Consider the following 20,992-nt stretch of genomic DNA (forward strand, 5'->3'; position numbering starts at 1 on the left):
TCGTATGTCTTCTTGGAATATAAGTGAAATCTCATAACACGTTATGTCATTTTATTAGTATTGTCATTATTATTATTAGTTTTTTTTATAAAGTAATTCAGGTATCATTATCTTGTACTTTAATACTCTACTTAATTACACATGAGCACACAAAAAGTAATTTTTGTCTTGAGAGTGACCATTTGAATGCATTAAAATAGTGTATGGTCGTTCTAAAAAAAATTAAAAAATAATCAAGCTGGATTCCGTCTTGGGTTATCATTCTAGTTTTATAAAAAATAAATTGAGATATTTAGAAGTTAAATATCCCTTAGTTATAAATTATAATTAAAAATTGAATCATAAGTATTTGATATACAACTAAGCATTTTTATCACTATACTATAACTCCAAGGACGTGCATGGTATGTCTAAAAGTTAGGGATACAATTCATCTTCATTAAAGTGACTGATTTTGACAAGAATCATTTGTTGTCATTTTTTGCACATGTATTGCTAATATATGGAGCCAATAGTTTCTTAGCATTTTATGAAATATCAATATAGAACGAATTCATTTCCATTCTCATCGTTTAATTCTAGTTGTATAAATTTAAGATGAAGAAAAACTATATAAAGTCATGATGGCAAATAATAAAATTTATTTTGTATTTCTTATATAATCTTCTATTTCATACATTTGTATAAAAATTATAAAATATAAATTTTATGGTCTCTTTTATAAATCTATGTTTTATAAAAGTAAAAGTAAAATATGATATTTGTATTTTAAAAAATCGAATATGTTAATTATATGAATAATTATTCTAAAAATTTGGATTGAAAATGTGAATATGAATTTGCAATTTATAGTATATATATTTTATAAAAATATTTCTATTTTTTTTAAAAAAAATATGTTCATAAAAATCAAATTGTTTGTATTTAAGAATTTCCATTCTATTTTTCTTAATATAAAAAATGTTCATGCCGTCCCTCTCGCCCGTCTCCGCTTCTCCACTTGCCCACGGATCGCCGCTGGGTAGAGATGGTTCGGACGCTTGGAGTAAAGAGGAGAAAGCTCAAGAACAGGAGACTAGAAGAACCGTCTCTGGTTGAGGTGGAGAAGAACGAGGCCTTCGACTGGGGATAACAGGAAGCAGATGAATAGGAAATCGAGTGTATAGTCGAGGTAGATGAGAACGACGAAAATAGGAGAGGGAATGAGGCCTTGACCTGATTCTCTGGCTCCCGATCGTTGCTCCGATTGACAGAAGTAAGTGGTCTGGAGTCGTATTTGTCCTCGAAAAGGCCTGTCTTGAGGTGAGAAAGTGGGAAAGAAAAGCTAGGGCTTCTGGCTTTGTTCTCTGGATAGTGTTTGATACTCCAAGTTCTGGTAGGATGTAAAAGGATTTGTTTTATCTTCCATTCCTTAGCGTCGTAAATGGCAGGAGATAGGGTTTTGTTAGATGTTTACCTTTATTCCTGCAATGTGGTTAAAGTTTTTGACGTTATGTGGATTTGAACTAGACAGTGACTTCCTTGATGATGTCAGTGAGCTCGAGCTCGAGCTCCTACATAAAATGTTCTGTGTGAATTCTCATAGTTTAGTTGAAGGCAAAAGAATTTGCTCATACAGTAAATTTATATTTTCCTTCGATTTGGTTTTACTTTTAAGAAAACAGATAAGGTTTATGAAGTAAATAGTTTCATTTCAATTGTTTTTCATAAGATCAATTAGGCAAAGCATTCATTGTTCATGTTTGTTTAATAAACTGTTTTTCTCTGTCTCAGAATTTGCAAATCCTGAACTCAGACGACTATGCTAATTATCTGAAGAAGCAGGATTGCGACCCTGCAGATTATATACCTGACATCATTCACCTGGTTAGTTGATTTGTTACCGATGTTGTGTTTTTTATCTGTTTTGAATTATCTTCTTATGACAAATGAAATTGCCTTGTCTTTATTGCCATCTATATCATAATTTGACACATTTTGATTTAGCATTAAGAAGTGCACTTAAAACATTTTCGTCAAATTGTATAGTTTGTCTTGTCACAAGAAGCCCATTTCAAAATCACTCATGAGCTGTTCATTCTGATGGAATAGTTCTGGTTACCATTAGATGCTCATTTTCTATGTTTACCTATTGGAATGTTTGTGTTCGTATGCTAATTAAAATATTTGCTTGAGTTTGCCACTATAGTAAAAATTGACACACAAACTGACTATGATGTTAGCCATTTCATGCAATATTCAATAGTCCCTTAGTTAAAGTTGTAGGCGGCAAGCTCTGCATGTGAAAATAGAGAAAGGTGTTATTTTCAAAATTAAACCATATGTCCATATGCCAAGAGCTTTCAAGCACTTCTATGGTATTCTGGCTAATTATCAAGATTTTCCATTAATATCACATTTAATTTTGTTGAAATACTCACATCTTGAGTGTTGCAGCACAATTGTTGTAAAAGTTAAGCATAACAGCTGTTGTTAAGCACAAGAAGCTTCTTGATGTAATAAAGAACCTTGTTACTCGTCACTTGCCAATAAATTCCAAAAATAATAGTGATTTCTTATTTCCATTTTTTATTTTAAAAAAAAAATTATAATTGTCATCATCTCAATTCTTGAAGTCTTGACTTAGCTGGTCTCTCTCATATTTCAGCAAAAATTCCAAACTTGTCTAATTGTGTTGATGCTATACTTGCTTTTGTGGGATTATCCTTGTTTGTTTTTTTTTTACATCATATGAGTGAAAAACTATATCTTCTCAGGTTGGTGCAATGGTTCACAGAGAGATCATACGTTGATGATTTGTACCAAGCAAGTCCCATGGCATTCAACATGCAACAATAATTTTTGTGAGGCTCAATTTAATGTTGACATTTTTTCAACAATTTTTTCCCCAAAATAATGTAAACTATTGGATATTGCTGCATTATTTTTTTTGAAATATCTGCATGATATTTGTTGAATCAATAGGAGGGTGGGTAAGAACTCACTGTTCTAGGTGGCAAATATATTCGTTATTGTGAAAAGCAACACAGGTGTATGTTGTGAGGGATCATGTTGCATAATGCATATGCAGTGCCAATTTGCAATTTGGTATATGCAAAGCAGTTCCTGTTTATTTGGTTATGCTCATTTGGTAGTTAGCTTACACCACATAGACACAGAACAACATTGTTTGGGCTACTTGATTCACTATTTTGGTAAAATCCATGTTAAGACTAGTTTTAGTTTCAGCAAATAAAGAAAGAAGGAACATATTATATGAATTGCTTATCTTATTTAAAGCATTCTTTTATATGAAATGCCTAGATGGCTATATGCCTGGATCACATATTATCTTCATGTGCTTTTTAGAACTGATTATATCAATATGAACTGCATGTATATACCTACCAATTAATTTTATGCACAATGGTTTAAACACACTTACCTCATAATTAGAATTTTGAGGAATGTATTTTTCTCTCATTTATACTACTAATCTTTTTTGAAGGGGAGCTTTAGTGCAACCTTGTGGTCACGGGCTTAAATCACGAATCTCACGATAACAGCCTCTTACAATGCAGGTTAAGGCGGTCTACAATACATCCAATGTTGTCCGACTCTTCTCCGGAATCCTATATTGACGGGAGTTTCGTGCATCGGGTTGTCTTTTTTTTTATACTACTAAGTTTTTTTCTATGATAGAAGATCTTCACATGCTATTTTAGGTGTCAAATGGGTTGAGCAACCCACAACCCAACCCCACCCTCAATGGGTTGAGTTGTGCCCAACATTATAAGCAACCAAGTTTGTGCTAGGTGGGTGTTCAATTTGTCTATTTGTTGTGTTCTACTTGGCTCTCAGGCTAAGTTTAGTCTCTGCACTCATGTGTTGAGCACAATCCAAGCTTATACCTGACATTATTTTCCCATGGTATTTCCTTAGTATCCTGTAAAATATTTTAAAAATTAGATAAAAAGAGCATTATGATGATTTCTTATGATAATTTTATCATTAAAGATTCTAGAAAATACAAAAAACATATCCTACGCTTCCTCCACCATCCTCTATCAAATTCCTTCTCTAATTCTCCACCCTCAATCCCTCATCTCTCAGTCTCATATCTTATTTTCCCATGGCATGCCCTTAGTACCATGTAAAATATATTTTAAAAAATAGATAGAAAGAGCATTATGAAGATTTTTAATAATAATTTTTATCATTAAAATGATTAACCAGAAATACAAAAAATATTCCCCTTCCTCCACTCTCCTCTGTCAAAATCCTCTATCTCTAATTCTTCAACCTCAATCCCTCGTTTCTCAATCTCATCTCTTATATTCACAAGTCAGCTTTTTTAGAGATTATCCATTGGTTCACAATTTTAGAGATAACAGGCGTTAAGGCAGTAATAGCGTTATTCAAGTTCTATGGGTGTTAAGACAACTGGAATGCATTAATTACATGTTCGTGTTCATATGTATTTCTTGAAAAAGAAACATTATAATTCCTGAAAAATAATAAAACATTATACATATATTGTGATTTTTTTTTAAAAAAAAATCCTCTGACCATGCTTGGCCCCAGCATATGACACGTTATCAATTCTTGATCGTTGATATTTCATTATTGGCATATTCAATGCTTTTTACTGAAATTTGAAGAAAGAACATAGCATGCTTTTTACGAAAGGTGGAAGATAGATTGTGGCATGCTTTTTATTGAAGAGTGAACATAGAACAAGTGTAGCATGAGTCTGACATAAGTTTTAGCTGGCCACAATATAAAAAATCTAAAAATGATAACAAAATGGCTGGCATTAATGGAAAAATATAAACTGACATCGTTTTTTGATTTTGTATGTCATATTTGAATACTAATCGAGTTCATAACACTGATGAATCACATCATAATATATGGTCATTAACTATGTTGCTCAAACGTCAGTTTATAGAGGAAAATATCAGTAATCAATGGATCTCTAATTACTAAACTGATACTGCTAGTTAAAGGTATCATTTTGATTTTGTAGGATAAGAATACCCTTTGTGTGCAACATGCTCTTTGAATAGGATTTGCAGTGCCTTTGAACAGAAATGGAGGATCACTCGAACCTAATTTGATTATTTTCACCTCTCTTTCCTGGATTAGTGAGTCCTACTATAAACTGCAATTATTAAACTATCCATTACTAAATAAATCGAGCATTATCTATATGCTAAGAGCTCATTTTTGGAGTTTTTGAAACCTTGTTCTGTCTAGCGTATGTTGTAATCCTAGGGTTTAATTGAAACCTGGCAGATGGCTTATTAGGATGGGTGATCAATGCATTGCAACGAGACCTTATGGTTGTGTTTTCCTCTTGGGAAAAAGATGGGCAGAGAAAGAGCAGTTAACAAAGAGTAGGCAAAGAGTTTCCATTTAGCTTTTGTCCAAATTAAGCGGAATGTTACAACTGAGTTTGATCGATTGCTTTGATAAAAATAAAAAATAAAAAAATTAATGTTTATTTTTTATCTATAGATTTTTTGTGTTATCAAAAACAATTAAATTTACTTTTTTTTTCATTATTCCATCCTTAAATATTTATCTGTGATGGTGTTGCAGCCATCTCAAATAATAATTGTGATGACTTAAATGTCATTAATCTTACATCGAATATGCCTCTGTGGTGGAATACCCCGCAAAAATGAGATACATTTGTATTCGATGAAATTAGCTATCTACAATAATTTTAAGATTATAGCAGATTTTTTTTTTCTTTCACAATAATCTTGCCACAATAGAGAGGCATTAGGTGATGCTAGTGATGGAACTCTCAAAAGTTCTCATTCTTCCAATTGCTTGCAATTATGAGTAGCTTCAATTTGACAATCAAAGTAATCTTTCTTTTAAAGTGGTACGCAATATTAATCCTTTATATATGATTCTGACATGCTAGAAGGTACTTTACAAGACTACAAATTAATATTTAACTTGTCATTTATGCTTTCAAGCATTTTGGCATTATTATCTTTTCAAGTATGTATTCCCCTCAATACATGTGAAGTAGGTTTTTATCGTTTCTTTTTCATATTTCAACCCTGGTTTATTTGTGTTGGTATAACTTAGCTTTATGCACCACAGAGTAATCTATAATCATTGCTACGTTATTACCACTCAATATCCATGTCATAGTTACACTATAGAATCAAATTAATTTATATTACTAACTAATACAACAAATTGACTAGGAGAATATTTTCTTAAGCCACAAGAGAGTTGGGTGCTTCAACATTACATGTTATGCTATGGCAAATTTGTGGGCTCGCATTTTACAGAGGCACGCCTACCCCACTCAAATTGTGTATCACTATATGCTGTTACACATTTAAAAATTGTGAGAATGAAGCATGCTGAATTAATGTCCTTTAATAATTGCCTTTTCCTTATGCAGACCATGGACATCAAGCATCAAGCATTCGAGTGGGTAGACAATGGGCATGACATGTATGACTTCCAAGCTTAAACTATATAGTATTTGCCACTTTCACTTTGTAGGGACAGCTAGTTGTGTTTGGCGCAAGCATATGTATTCCAAGGCCTATAGCAAGGGGGGATTATATTCTGCAAAGGTGGTTTGGTGCAGTAATGGTGGTATGTTACGTTTTTCTCCAACCTTCCATGACTGGCGGAGTCATGTCAGTCAAAAATTGAGGGAGTGGGGTTTACATTCTTCCAGGCAGGCATAGATCTTTGGACACCAGCTGTTTTGGAAGAAGAGCGCATGCTTCCATGTTCTATTGTGGGAAAAAATGGGTACAAGATCCAAAGGAGTAGCTTGATTGAGACAAATAAGCAGGGATTGGTCTTATTATGGACGGACATGGGAAGAGCGATCCAGTTGCAAAGCATATAATTAATTTCCGTTGAATCTTCATGCCCCACATTGGCTCGAAATCATGGCTTTTTGTGTTGCTCTGTTTGCACTATGGCCTTGCATTACATGGAAAATAAGCCAATATACTCGAGGCAAAGAAGATGACTCAAAAGCCGAAGGTTTAACTCAGTTTTTGCAAACAAGATGATGTCTACTTCCACTTTTTCATAATTGTCAGGCCAACTTTGGGTGGATAACGCAAAGTGTTTTATCTTATAATTAATAGTTACGTTTGGTTTCACTCATCTTGCAGCAACATTCCATTTATATATATATATATACACACGCACTTGTTTATGAATTTTCTTAATAATTTCTTGCTTCCAGACGAATAATATTTTATGATAGATTTTGCAAAGCATACTTTTTTTAATTAGGCCCACCTATTAATTAATTTAGATATATTTGTAGAAATAGTGGTATGACAAAGAGGCAGCCAGATTCTGCAGCAGCGACAATACAAAGAGACATGTTTTTGCCAGTTATACATTAACATTTGTGATCACTCGCTGGTACACAGACCAAACTACCTTCTCTAGAATGTGGTTGCCTTCCTAATGTTTTTATATGCATTTTTTTTTTGAAAAGAAATAAATAGATCGATGCTCTCTGTATCTTGGTGTCTACATGTGAACAGAAAGAAAAGCCAAGCACAGTAAGGCACTTGTTAATCATTGACGACGTTTATGTATGTTAGTATGTACTTCCACTCAATATATATATCAACCACTTTGATCAAACTGCACTTGACTGAGCTTTAAAGTTAACATGTCATGATTTCAGTGGCACAATTAAAGGATTAGCAGCATCCGACAGCCAGCCAAAAACCTCGCTTACGGTTATAATCATGTCATGTAAGTGCACACACAAAAATTAATTGTCTACAGATATGTGAGCAAGGAATATTACTTTCACATAAAGTTTGAGCTAGTATTGCTCTTATTTTTAACATCAAGATGAGTCAGGATAGATTAAAGAAAAATTGACTATCTTTTCAGCAAAAAGCATTAAGAACCATGGAAGTTCAATTCATCGAACCGTGATTTAAAAGTGACATTGCACGAGATAAATGTCATATGGATAGCACATGGAGGGTCCATGCGCAGAGTAATCAGGACCGGACCTTTTGCATAAGAAGCAGACAAGCAATGATCAAATCAGTGGAAATGACGGAAACATGAGGTGAATGGACAAAGCCCACAACCTTGACTTTGTGATCCACCAACAACAAATATTCGATTCATGCAACCAGCTGAGGCCATGATTGGCCGGCTTGAATCATCACTTTAGGGTAGACAAAAGAAGGTATTTGTGCATTTTCTTAAGGGCTAAAGCAAGGGTGGGTTAGGCAGACTCCACTGCCTGCCTTGGGCACGCTTTCAGAAGGGCAGAGAAGTACTGTTCGTGCATGGGAGGGAGGTTCAGGAATCAGGATCAGTTCCCATTTCCATCAGCGGTTTGTCCTCTTCCATCCTGCCACCGTCTAATTGGTTCTGCAATAGGTGAATCCAGTTTTATAATGCGAGCTGAGCTGAGAATATCATTATTATTTTTCATTACGCCCCCATAAATGTATGTGCTGACAAACGATTGGGAATATACACTACTTCCAGAGGATATATTTATATATATATTTTTCTTATCTGTGGCAGAGATCGTAGACCCAACAAGGTTAAATTCAAATTCACGTGGATCTACTCATTCTTTTATATCCGTGGTGAGGACGATACGCAAATGTCACTTCTTAATTCACTACGGAATTGGGACTAAATTATGTGTCGGGTCGAACTTAATAAAAGACGAGCTTTTCTGTGGATCCACTATTCGATCTACTATTCTGAACGCTACCGCTTTGTTTGTATTTTGTCTTTATTGTTTAGTCCTTGAAGTAAGAAAAGAGATGCATCAACTTCCATATATTCTCTCTCCCTCCCCTTTCTATTTATCTATATTCAAGATTTTTTATCTATATTCAAGATTTTATTTTCTTGGAATGGTCTAGTTGTTAACGTACGAAATATTATCATCGTAAAATTTAGGATTCAAATCTCAATAAAATCAAGGTAATATCTCCCGTATATGTTAGTCATTATTCTAAAGGCTAGTAGCCATCCGTGATTTACCTCCTCCGTGTTGGTCTTGGGACGGGTTGGTGGGGGCGATGGGGATGAGCGTATTTGCCTTATGCCACCATCTATATTCAAAATTTATCCTCTCGGGACGATCTAATGACTAGCACATGAGGTGTTGTCACCGTGAAATCTAAGATTCGAATCTCGACAAAGTCGAGGTAAATGTCTCCCTTATGTGTTAGTCATTATTTTGAAGATTAGTAGCCGTCCGTGATCTACCTTCTTCGTGTTGGTCTTGGGACGGGTTGACAGGAGCGCTGGAGGCGAGCATATTCGCTTTTGCCACCATCTATATTCAAAATTTTAACTCCAGGGACTATAATGCCACAGTATGATATTCAGATTATCATCCAGATACTTACGATTTGATCCTTAATTATAATATATTTATAGAAATTTTTTCTTTAAATAGGTCACGCAATCAAAAAATGTTGGACTTCTCGATTGTTCGTCATGCGCGCTTCCAAATTTATCATGGTAGTTAGTGGAAAATTTTCATGAGGCTGGATCAGTCACTCCATTATTAGTCAATGAGACTATCTGAGTTTATCATTTTTATATTCAAAAATTTAATCTTAGTTGATTAGATGGTGATGAATTTATTATAATAGAGCAGAGATCAATTCTCGACAAATATATACCCTTAAAAAAACTCCTTCAACTTTTTAGTCATTTGGTGGTCGACTATAAATTGACTTCATGATTTATGTCCCTTCACATGACCTTGGAACTGATTGTGAGGGGTGCTTGGAGTGAGCGTAATCATCTTTTACTACAATATATTTAAAAATTAGCCCTCACGACCCTGTAAAGATGTTACTGCCAATAGACCTAGTGTCAATTCTCAATTGGTGCAGAATGCTCTGTTGATTACGTTAATCCCTTCTTGCATATGCTATTGTTGTTAGATAAAGTCCCTAGGATTGTCGAGATAATAATTGCACCTTTGACTGTCTATATTCAAAATTTTAGCCCACGAAGCAATAATAATGCAATGAATTAGGGGTGAAGAATCGATTTAAAATCAAATTGATTGGATTCATCTGGAATCAATTTTTTGTTTGAAATAACCGAATAGACCATTCTTTCTAATAAACATCCAACAAATCGAGCAGATAAAACATAAGTTAATTTAATAAAAATTAAAATAATTAATTTTTTAATCAACAATCGATTGATACTTTCCCACAATCGGTTGGTAACGGATAATTGAGTCCAACAATCAATTATGTGACATTTTATTTAAATTTTTTAAGTCTACCAATTGATTATAACTTTCTATCAATTGACTGACGATGGACAGTCAAGTCCAAAGATCAATTATTGTTTGATTTGGAAGTCTAACAGTCGATTGTTATGTCATTAGTAGGTGACTGACAATTTCACTAAAATTGATTTAATTAAATTTGGATTTTTAAAATCTAGATCGAATTAAATTATCTAAATTAATCGATATTAAAAAAAATAAAATTTTAATTTTACTGAATCAAATTTACAAATTTAATTAGTTTAATCGATTAATTCAATTTAATCGACTGTTTACTCATCCCTACCTATTGTCAATAGATTCTTAAGTATCCATCGTTTAATCCTAATTAAGGTGTACTGAAAATCTATACACTATAGGGCATTCACCTCTATGATTAGTTGGTACATAAATACCTGAATTATAATATATATATATATATATATATATAATTATTTTTTGAAAAAAAATAAATATAGATTATTTTGATTTTAGATTTAAAAATCAATTAAATCCATTAAACTATCTTTCATTAAATAATAACAAATTAAAAATTATCAACACTTTTAATTCTTTATTAAATTGATTGACTTTTTATTTAAAAAATATTTTTAAAAAAAAACAATTAATTTGATTATAGATCCGATTCAATTTAATTTATTTATATTTTAATAATAAAATTTGTTTGATTCGATTGGTTTTAAAAAAAAGTAATTAGTTTAATTTTGAATAATTTAATTTGGTTTAACCAAGGACATGCAGATTTTAGGGTGGTATCATTAATTTTGTGATCCTACCTTCCCAATCTATAAAGGACATTACTCACATGCTTGTCCTGGCTCGTTAAGTAACATTTGGAAGTTTGGAGCGATAGAACAGTGCCATTGATGCTTTCCTAAAGAGGAAAATGAAAAATCTACAGTGTTTTTTTAGGGGTCAGTTTTCTTCCCTCTTAAGTAAATATTGTATTAACCCAGTGGCAACATATGGGTTGGACCACTAGTGATTTGACCATGTATGGTTTAGTGCTTGCAAAGTGGTCCGCTAAAGATCGAACTATATCATATTAAACTTTATTCTATGTTAGTCTTGGGACGGATTGACGGAAGTACTAAAGATGAACGTATTCATTTTTTACCATCATATTATATTAAACTCGGGTTGAAATTTTATTTAGGAATAGAGTTTTTGACCTGTGAGCCGAGTTACACACAACACATATCAAACTAGTTCATAAATGTTGAATATGATTCATTTAAAAAAATATATTTTAGTCAAATTGACCTCAAATAAATCTTAAAAATATGTTAATATTTTTCTATTGATGCTCCTCAATCCTGGAGATTATAAAAAAATCAATTATCAATCTTTGGATTTTCTCGATCCATATTTTCTCTAATTAAACTAATACCAACATATACTAGATTTATCTAATAAAGATTGAGAAAGATATACTTTTTAATATTGTCAACATTAGATATTTACAGAAATTTTTTCGCTCATAATGTTATCCTATTCCTAAGATATGAGACTAAAGATAATCATAATAATATATATTTTTATATATATAATATAATAAAAAATTATTAATAAATTTTAAAATTATTTTTAGTATAAAAAAAATATTAACATAATTTTATTAATAAAAGATTAAGATAATAATCTTTCTCGTTAATTTTCATAACTACTCATGACACTATGATAACCATATCACCATCCACATAGAAATTCTTCATTTCAGCATAAGATTTTAAACTAAAAGATTCTCTAATACATTAATTTGATTTTAAAAAAAACTTTTTTTATCATATATATTTAATATTTTTTTTAAAAAAATGATATTAGCATATAGTGAAGGGATGGTATGCTATTGTTGAATGTGTCAGTGTTAGAAATATCAATGAAAAAAAAAAAAGAGAAGACTTTTTTTTGTATGAGTTTAGTTTCATGTTGAAGGTTTTAAGATACTATAGTTCGTTTATATTACTGTACATGTGTTAATGATATGGATAAATATATGAAGAGAGACTCCCTCTCATGTATAAATATGCAGGGGTACAAATCCAGAACCTAAATTATACTGAACTAAGTTGACTTGTATACGAGTATGACTTGCGCGTGTCAAATGTCTGATCGACCGAGATAAAATTTGGCCAAGCGAATAAACCAACGTTTTGCCACTTGAATATTTTAGATATTGATCAAATATAATAAATGCATTAATTGATGATTAATGAAGAATTTGTAACCTCCATCCATTGAATAGGTAGTAAATAGTTTTAATTCAGTCATTAAATACTATAAGGGTCTAAGCTCTTATATAAGGAGGTTGTGACCAAGAGCAAGAAGTGAGCTAATAGCAAAAATTTTCCTCCACCTCGGTGATTTATCTTTGATAGCAATCAGGTACTTTTTAGTTCATCACGAACAACTAGTGTTTGGTTGTGTACGTGGTTTTACCATTGTATCCTAGGAAACAAACACTCATCATAACTTCAAAGCACAACCGGAGGAGGACAAATTTGTTTTAAGGAAACTACTTAAAAGAAGGCCTCAACTTCTTCTTTTCAGCACTTGGGACTCTCCAGTCGAGAGTCTACAATCAGGACTCTTCAGTCGGGATTCTACAGTCGGGAGTCAACACTCGGGAGTTTATAGTCTTCTGTAACTTGAACTCTACAGTCTTCTACAATGCAGACTCTCAAGTCGGGAGTCTCTAGTTTGGAGCCTCAAGTAGGGACTCTCAAGTCAGGAGTCTATACTCTGAAGTCTACATTTGGACTTTGCACTCAGGAGTCTGCACTCTGGTTCCAGTCAACTCAGCCATCCCAAACATCTCTTCTTTCCCTACTTGGCAGCCTAAGATTATCAACTCAGGTCAACTTAACATATAAGTTTAATTTGATTTTGTAATTTCAATTCAGACTACTCTTCTATCTCCAGTAAGATTACCCAACAATCTTAAAACATATTTTGTTCTGTTGAGATGGACATAGAAAATGTTGAGGTGCACAAACTCATCACGTGAAGGTCCCCTCCACCCCGATTGGGAATGTTCCAATCAACCATGGGAAAATGCTAGAGAAATTTATTAGGTTAAACTTCAAGAGGTGGCAGTATAAGATGCTCTTATGTTTGACCGCGCTCAATCTAACCTAGTTCTTGATTGAGGATCTGCCCAAGCATGCTGAAGATGATGATGTTCACACCATCAGTGCAGTAGAGGTATGAACTCATTCTAAGTTCCTTTGCTGAAATGACATCCTCAACTACCTCGCTGACTCACTGTATACTGTATATAGCACGAAGAGAACGACTAAGGAGCTGTGAGAGCCCTTGGATAAGAAGTACAAGATGAGGATGTGGGGGCAAAAAAATTTATTGTGGGTTGATTCCTGGACTATAAGATAGTTGACTCCAAGACTGTGATTAGCCAAGTCTAGGAACTTTAGATGATCTTGCACGAGATCCACTTAGAAGATACAGTTCTGCGTGAAACTTTCTAGGTGGCTGCGTGAAACTTCAAGAACTACCTAAAGCATAAGTGGAAGAAAATGAACGTGGGAAAACTCATGGTTAGACTTTGAATTAAGGAAGACAACAAGAGTTCAGAAAGAAAATTATTCTCTCATGCTACTGTGAAAGTCGACGTGGTCGAGCACGGTCAAAACGTGAAACAGAAGAACCCTAAGACTTTCAAGATGAGATCCAGAGGAGGCGTAAGTAAGAAATTCTCTAAGAAGTGCTTCAACTATGACAAAGTAGGTCACAAATCTTCAGAGTGTAAAAAGTTGAAGAAGAAGCAGGAGACCAACTTGAATAAAAGACTAGAAATAGGCGACCTCTATACTGTGGCCTCTGAACAAAACCTGGTGGATTCAAATTCATGACAATAGTGGATCAATATCAATACCACCAGACATGTGTGTTGCAATAAGGAGATGCTCCACAATTTTAAAGAAGTTAATGGAGATAAATTGTTCATGGGGAACTCAGCAATCTCAGACATCATTAGCGAAGGAAAAGTGATGCTAAAGCTGACCTCGAGCAAGGAGTTGACTCTTAACAATGTGTTATATATTCTAGAGATTCGGAAGAATCTAGTGTCCGAATCACTTTTGAGCAAGCATGACTTTCATATTATTTCTGAGTCGAATATAGTTGTTCTGTCTAAAAATAGAATATTTTTAGGAAAGGGTTATGTAATCGATAGGATGTTTAAACTCAGTGTAATGACTATTACGCCTAAGGTTAATAAAATTGAAAGTTCTTCCACTTAAACTCAGGAAAGAGTCTTCATATTTGTGTCATGGTAGACTAGAATATGTTAACTACGATGTGTTGCATAGGTTAATCAGCATGCCTACATTCCTCCTTGACCCGAAACACAAGTGTGAAATTTATGTTGAAGTGAAAATGATAGGGTCATTCTTTCAACATATTGAAAGAAGTAACGAATCACTTAACCTAATCCACACCGACGTGTGCGACCTAAAAGGTACGCCAACACGTGGTGGTAATAAATACTTCATCACTTTTGTTGATGATAACACAAAGTATTATTTTATGTATCTTTTTAAAAGTAAGGATGAAGTTATAGAGAAATTAACTCTTTATAAGAATGAAGTTGAAAACTAACTTAATAAAATGATTATGGTGGTTCAAAGTGATCAAGACGGTGAATATGTATTACCATTCACTGAGTTGTGTAGTGAACATGGGGTCAGACATGAAACAATAGTTCCTTATACTCCTCAGAAAATGGTGTTGCTGAGTGGAAGAACCATACTCTAAAGAAGATGATGAATGCTCTTCTATTAAGCTTTGGATTATTCGAGTTCATGTGGGAGAAAGTCGTGTTAATAGCTAATTACCTTTTAAATAAGGTGTCCCAAAAGAAAATATATAAGAGCTCTTATGAGTTGTGAAATGGAAGACAACTGTCCTATAAATATTTATGAATGTGGGGTGTCTTGCTAAAGTTTTAGTGTTTGATTTGAAAAGGATTAAGATAGGACCAGAAATGATTGATTGCATATTTATTGGATATATACAAATAGTAGTGCATATTAGTTCTTTGTGTATGAGTCACAAATACTGGATATACATAAGAAATCAATAATAAAATCAAGAAATGTCTTGTTCTTTGAGCATGTGTTTCCTTATAAGACCTAAGAGGAAACTGTTGGTGCAGGTTGCACTAATAATTTGGTTTTGATGTATGACAAATAGGTTAAAGTTAGATGTGTTGTTTGTCTAACTACCTTACCAAGTGTGTAAGAGTTGACTGGTATGAGGGACCTAATAACAGGCTGAAATCCAACTAGGTCCACGGGGCCCGATAGTTGGTGCAAAGTCCAGATAGGTCCGCGAGGTCCGATATCTAGTGGAAAGTCTGGTTGGGTCTGCGGAACCTGACAATCGACTGAAGTTTAGTTGGGTCTGCGGACCTGACAATTGGCGGGAAGACCTGGTGGGTCAGAGGAAAGTCAAGTGACTGCAAGTGGTAAGTAAAAGTAAGCAACTGGAGGAGAGATCCAGTGAGGATGTGTTCCCCGTTGAGGGGACTATAGGCGTCGATCCAACTTAGGTCCATTTGAAAAACCAAAGTTGAGATCTTGACTAGGTCCTGGTATCGTGAAGACAGGATCTAATTAATACTCACATTTTATTATGTTGTGCTAACTCTGTTTTGCAAGGTAAAATATATTTTTGATTGTCTAGACTAACCTTTTCTTTCAAGAGGAGAGGCTGAAGAAAAGGTGTCAAGGCTCCTGAGAGAGTCTGGGTGCCCGGAGTCCGAATGCCCAGAGCTGGTCTGAGCGCCCGGACAAGGTTCGCCCGCGAATGCCCATGCGGTTCAGGTGCATAGACTTGGTCCAGGTGCCCTGACCCGAAGAATTATCCATAAGTTGATGTGGAGCGCGTCGATTGGCCAAGCCACGTGGTCTAGGCGCCCGAAGGGGTTCTAGGTGCCTAGAATGGACCTATTTAAATGCCTTTAACCAGGAGCTTCAAAATAATAATTGCGACAAGTTTTATTCTTGCTCAATGCTCCGAAAAAGCTCATGCGACACTATGAAGCTCCTCCGACAACCGGCGACTCAAATTTTCATATTTTCCTTGTTGTTGGTAACCTTGTTTTTTTTGTTCCTGTACTTATCGTGTGACACATTTTTACGAACTATTAGTGGATTGCCTAACGAAAGCACTCAACGAGTGCAGGCCTTGGAGTAGGAGTTGTTGAAGGCTCCGAACCAAGTAAAACCAATTTGTGTTAGCATTGTTTGTTTCTTCTATTTTCTGCTGCGTAACTTCGTTTTAATTCGAATTTTTCGACGATCGCTATTCACCCCCCCCCAAAGCAAATTTTTTATCCAACAGAAGTTAGCTCCTCAAAATGGTCATATGGAACACAAGGTAAAAAAGATGATGATGAATTAGTTGAGGTTGAGCTCAGACGAAGTAAAAGCTCTCGGGAAGAAAAATCATAGTGAGCCCCACAATTACTCAAAAGCAGTAAGTTCTTCTGATGGACCTCACTAGAAAGAGGTAATTACATCTGAGATAAACTCTATCTTGTAAAATCCTACCTAAGAACTTGTGGATCTTCTATAGGGAAACAAATCACTAAGTTACAAGTGGATTTTTAAGAAGAAAATGAAATTAGATGGCATGATTGATAATTATAAGGATAGATTGGTAATCAAAGGATATCGACAATGAGAAGATCTTAATTACTTTGATACGTATTCTCCGGTGTCGAGAATAATTTCTATTAGAGTATTGTTGTCTATAGTCCTCTATGGAATCTCGAAATACATCAGATGGATGTAAAGACAACCTTTCTAAATAGGGAGTTAGAAGAGGAAATATACATGGAGCAACCTGAAGGGTTTTCTATGCCAGGGTAGAAAAATAAGGTTTATAAATTGATGAAGTCGTTATACAACTTAAAACAAGCACCAAAGCAGTGGCATGAAAAATTTGATAATGTCATTAAGGATTATGGATTCAAAATCAATGAATGTGAAAAATGTGTCCACATGAAAGCCACAGAGAATGACTATGTCATCTTGTGTCTATATGTAGATGATTGGGAATAATGATAAGATAATTAAATTCACTAAAGATATGTTGAACTTAAGATTTAACATGAAAGACATAGGTCTAGCTATTGTGATTTTAGGAATTAAAATTCTTAGAATAACAAAAGGACTTGTTCTCGGTCAGTCCCATTACGTGGACAAGATTCTTGAGAAATTCACCAAAGGTTAAACTACTTTAGCACGAGCACCAATAGATATGAATCAACATCTATCGAAGAATCCAGGAGAAAGTATCTCTCATATAGAGTACTCTCAAGTAATTGAAAGTTTGCTATATCTAATGAGTTGTACATGACCAAACTTATCCTATGTAGTAAATAATTGAGTAGATACACGAGTAATCCCGGTGTTGAGCACTGAAAAGGGATAATAAGAGTACTAAGGTACTTGAGGTATACTCGTGAATATGGATTACACTATATGAGATATCCTACTATGATCGAAGGATACAGTAATCCGAATTGGATATATGACATGAAAGACTCAAAGTCAACTAGTGACTATGTATTTACTTTGGGAAGTTTAGTCATTTCATGGAATCTTCTAAGTAAACAGTAATAACTAGATCCACAATGGAATTTGAGTTTGTAGCTCGTGACAAATGTGGTGTGAATGACTACGATAATTCTTAGAAGATATTCCAAGATGGCCAAAATCTGTGCTGGCAATTTCTATATATTGCTATAGTCAATTAGCAATTGGACGAACATAGAGTCATCTGTATAATGGTAAGTCTAGACATATACGTCGTAGACATAATACCATTAGACAACTACTCTCAATGGAAGTTATTACTATTGAATATGTAAAGTCAAATGATAACCTAGCAGATGCATTAACCAAAGGGTTAAATAGAGAGTTAGTTGCAAGCTCATGGTGAGGGATGAGATTGATTCCAATGAAAATATTGATGCAAAGGAAACTCAACCTATATAGACTAGAGATCCTAAGAACTAGGTTCAAAGGGGAAATCTAACTGCATCAATAAAGTTGATCACTGTGGGGGAACAACCCAATAGATCAATTAAGGATGGAAGTTAAGCACAAGGCTTTTAATGATCCAATAGAGTAATATGGAATATGTAGGACCGTTGCGGGCAGCTAGAGGGGGGGGGGTTGAATAGCCCTGAAAAAAAAACAAAAACACCCTTCTCGAACTCTTAAACTAACACTTGTAAATTAAAGTAAGCAGAAAGTAAATCAGAAAGATGAGCCACCGGATTTGACTTGGTTACAATTAAGGAGGTTGTTAATCCAAGGAATGTTGCACTAGTATCTCCTTCGGGTGGAGAAGCCTCTTACAGCAATGAAAGTATAAAACAGGGAAGCTAATCTAAAACTGAAGCGTACAAGTGTTGGAAATGAATTTCTCTGAGTTCTTGAAAAGCTTCTGGACCAAGGCTATATTTATAGCCTTGGTCGGGGCGCCCTGAGGGTTTCATGCGCCCTCGGGGGATAAAATTTCATCCCCCAATGTTCAGATTGAGTTTTGACTCGATCTGTGAAAAAGTCAACTCCGGGCACCCCGGTACGTTCCGGGTGCCCCGGTCAGTTTCGGGCACCCCGGACCCAAACTGCTCCGGCTCTGGTCCTCTGCTCCGGCTCTGGTCGCCTCGGTCTGGGTCTTCAACTCCGGATCCGCTCGCTTGGGTGATCTTGGACATCCGAAAAGGGGCTCACCCGAACCCAACTTCCGGTCTTCTCGAGTGGGCTTCCGCTCCGGCTTCTCGTCCCTCGGAATCGCCGCGTGTTTCCTTCTCGTCCGTCAGCGTACTCATCCGCAGTCTTCGTCCCTCAGACGCACCACGTGCCGTCCTTCTCGCTAGCTGCGTCTCTTTCTCCTCGAGCAGTCTTCCGCTCCGGCTTTCATCCCTTGGAACCACCGCACGCTTCCTTCTCATCCGCCGGTGTACTCTTCTGTAGCGCCTCATCCCTTGAACGCACCGCGTGTCATCCTTCTCGATAGCTGCATCTTCCACTCGACTACCTATGCTTCTAAGCTCCTGCACACTTAGACACAAGGTTAGAAACACACAGGACCTAACTTAACTTGTTGATCACACCAAAACAACCTTGGGGTTCCAACAATCTCCCCCTTTTTGGTGTGATCAACCCAAGTTAAGCTAGGGTAATAATAGACATAAAATAAACTTAACTAAATTTGTAATTAAGTGCAAAAATAAAATAAGTTAAATTTTGGTCAAATTAAATTTTGGTCTACCTCCCCCTAAACTTATAATTTTCCTTCTCCCCCTTTGATCACAAAAAAATGGGGTTCTAAGAAAAAATCTAAGGGTAAAAATTTAGAAAATTTTGAGATCCTTAAAAATTTTACAATAAACAGTCTCTGTAAAAAAATTTTTAAGAAAATATTCTAAGTGAAATGATAAGAAAGAATTTTTCTAAGGAAAAAAATACTAAAATTTTTTTTTCTAAGTTAAAAAAAATATTTTTGAAAAAATTTTAAGTCTTTGCAAAAATTATTTTTGAAAAAAAAATCCTAACTTAAGATTTTTTTAAGTAAAATTTTCTAAGTAAAAATTTCACGTAAAAGTATTTTTCTAAGTAAAAACATATTTTGAAAAAAATGTTTGAAAAACTTTAAAAGCATTAATTAATTCTAATTTTAATGCTTTGACCGAAAGTTAATTAAACATTTATTTCAATATTTTGACTTTCAGGTCGTGGCGAGGCACTAGGCCTTCTTGGTTATTGGAGCAACAACCACTTTCTTAGACAAAGCCTCATAGAGAAATTCACTATTTAATTTTCTCACTGAAAGCATTAATTTCATTTAAAATTTAGACTATGCAAGATTTAGGAACTCAATATAGGTTCCAGCCTACTGGATTAACTAAATATTTCTTAGGTACATATTTTCTTGAAATATTCCTAATTTGTCCCTGGTGATATCTATAATACCAATTTAAATTTTTTACATTTTCTAAAATTAGATGAGCATGCATGGTTTTTCAAATTATCTACTTGAATTTTCAGATCTTTATTTTCTGATTTCAATTTCTAATTTTCTAATTTTGATTTGTCTAATTCTTCTAAGGGACAAGATTTAGCTAAAATTATTTTTAAATTTTTAATCTCCTTTTCTAATTTGCAACAGTCTTTTGTTAATAGTTTAACAAACTTAAAGAGTTTATCGGGAGGAAGTGATCATACCTCACTTACCTTGTCGATCCCGTTGTCCGTTTCTCCCCCTGAACTGCTACTTTCTTCCGACGTGGCTCCCCCTTCATCGATGCTCTCGATGCTCATTTCGGAAGAGCTTGACTCGCAGTCGTCGTCTTGATGACTTGCCATTAGAGCAAGTCCGGAGAATGCCTCGACTTCCGACTCCGACGATGTATCGTCCCACGTCGCCTTTAGGACCTTTCACTTTTGGATAGGCTTCTTACCCTTCTCCTTATCCTTGTTCTTCAGCTTGGGGCAGTTGTCCTTGATGTGCCCTTCTTCATCGCAGTGGTAGCAGCGGATCGCCCTTTTCTTTTTCCCCTGCGGATGGTTAGTAGATTTAGATTTACAAAGTTTCTTGAATCTTCTTACTATCATGACCATTTCCTCATCATCGAGAGAAGATTCTGACTCAGGTTCGTCT

The 20,992-nt window shown here is 34.8% G+C and overlaps 1 long non-coding RNA gene across 6 annotated transcripts; it reads left to right on the forward strand.

Moving 5' to 3' along the window:
- Positions 1 to 974: 974 nt before the first annotated feature.
- LOC122027286 lies at positions 975 to 6,854 on the forward strand. Of its 6 annotated transcripts, XR_006124344.1 has the most exons (7): positions 975 to 1,255; positions 1,774 to 1,866; positions 2,757 to 2,843; positions 3,561 to 3,794; positions 5,278 to 5,378; positions 6,413 to 6,612; positions 6,698 to 6,854. It is a non-coding gene; the product is annotated as an uncharacterized LOC122027286 (long non-coding RNA). The 6 variants fall into 6 exon arrangements; XR_006124342.1 differs by having other exon boundaries at positions 975 to 1,375; positions 3,561 to 5,378; XR_006124346.1 differs by having other exon boundaries at positions 975 to 1,302; positions 3,561 to 5,378.
- The last annotated feature ends 14,138 nt before the right edge of the window (positions 6,855 to 20,992 follow it).

This window comes from Zingiber officinale, chromosome 10A (assembly GCF_018446385.1).
Source record: "Zingiber officinale cultivar Zhangliang chromosome 10A, Zo_v1.1, whole genome shotgun sequence".
Lineage (NCBI taxonomy): Eukaryota > Viridiplantae > Streptophyta > Magnoliopsida > Zingiberales > Zingiberaceae > Zingiber > Zingiber officinale.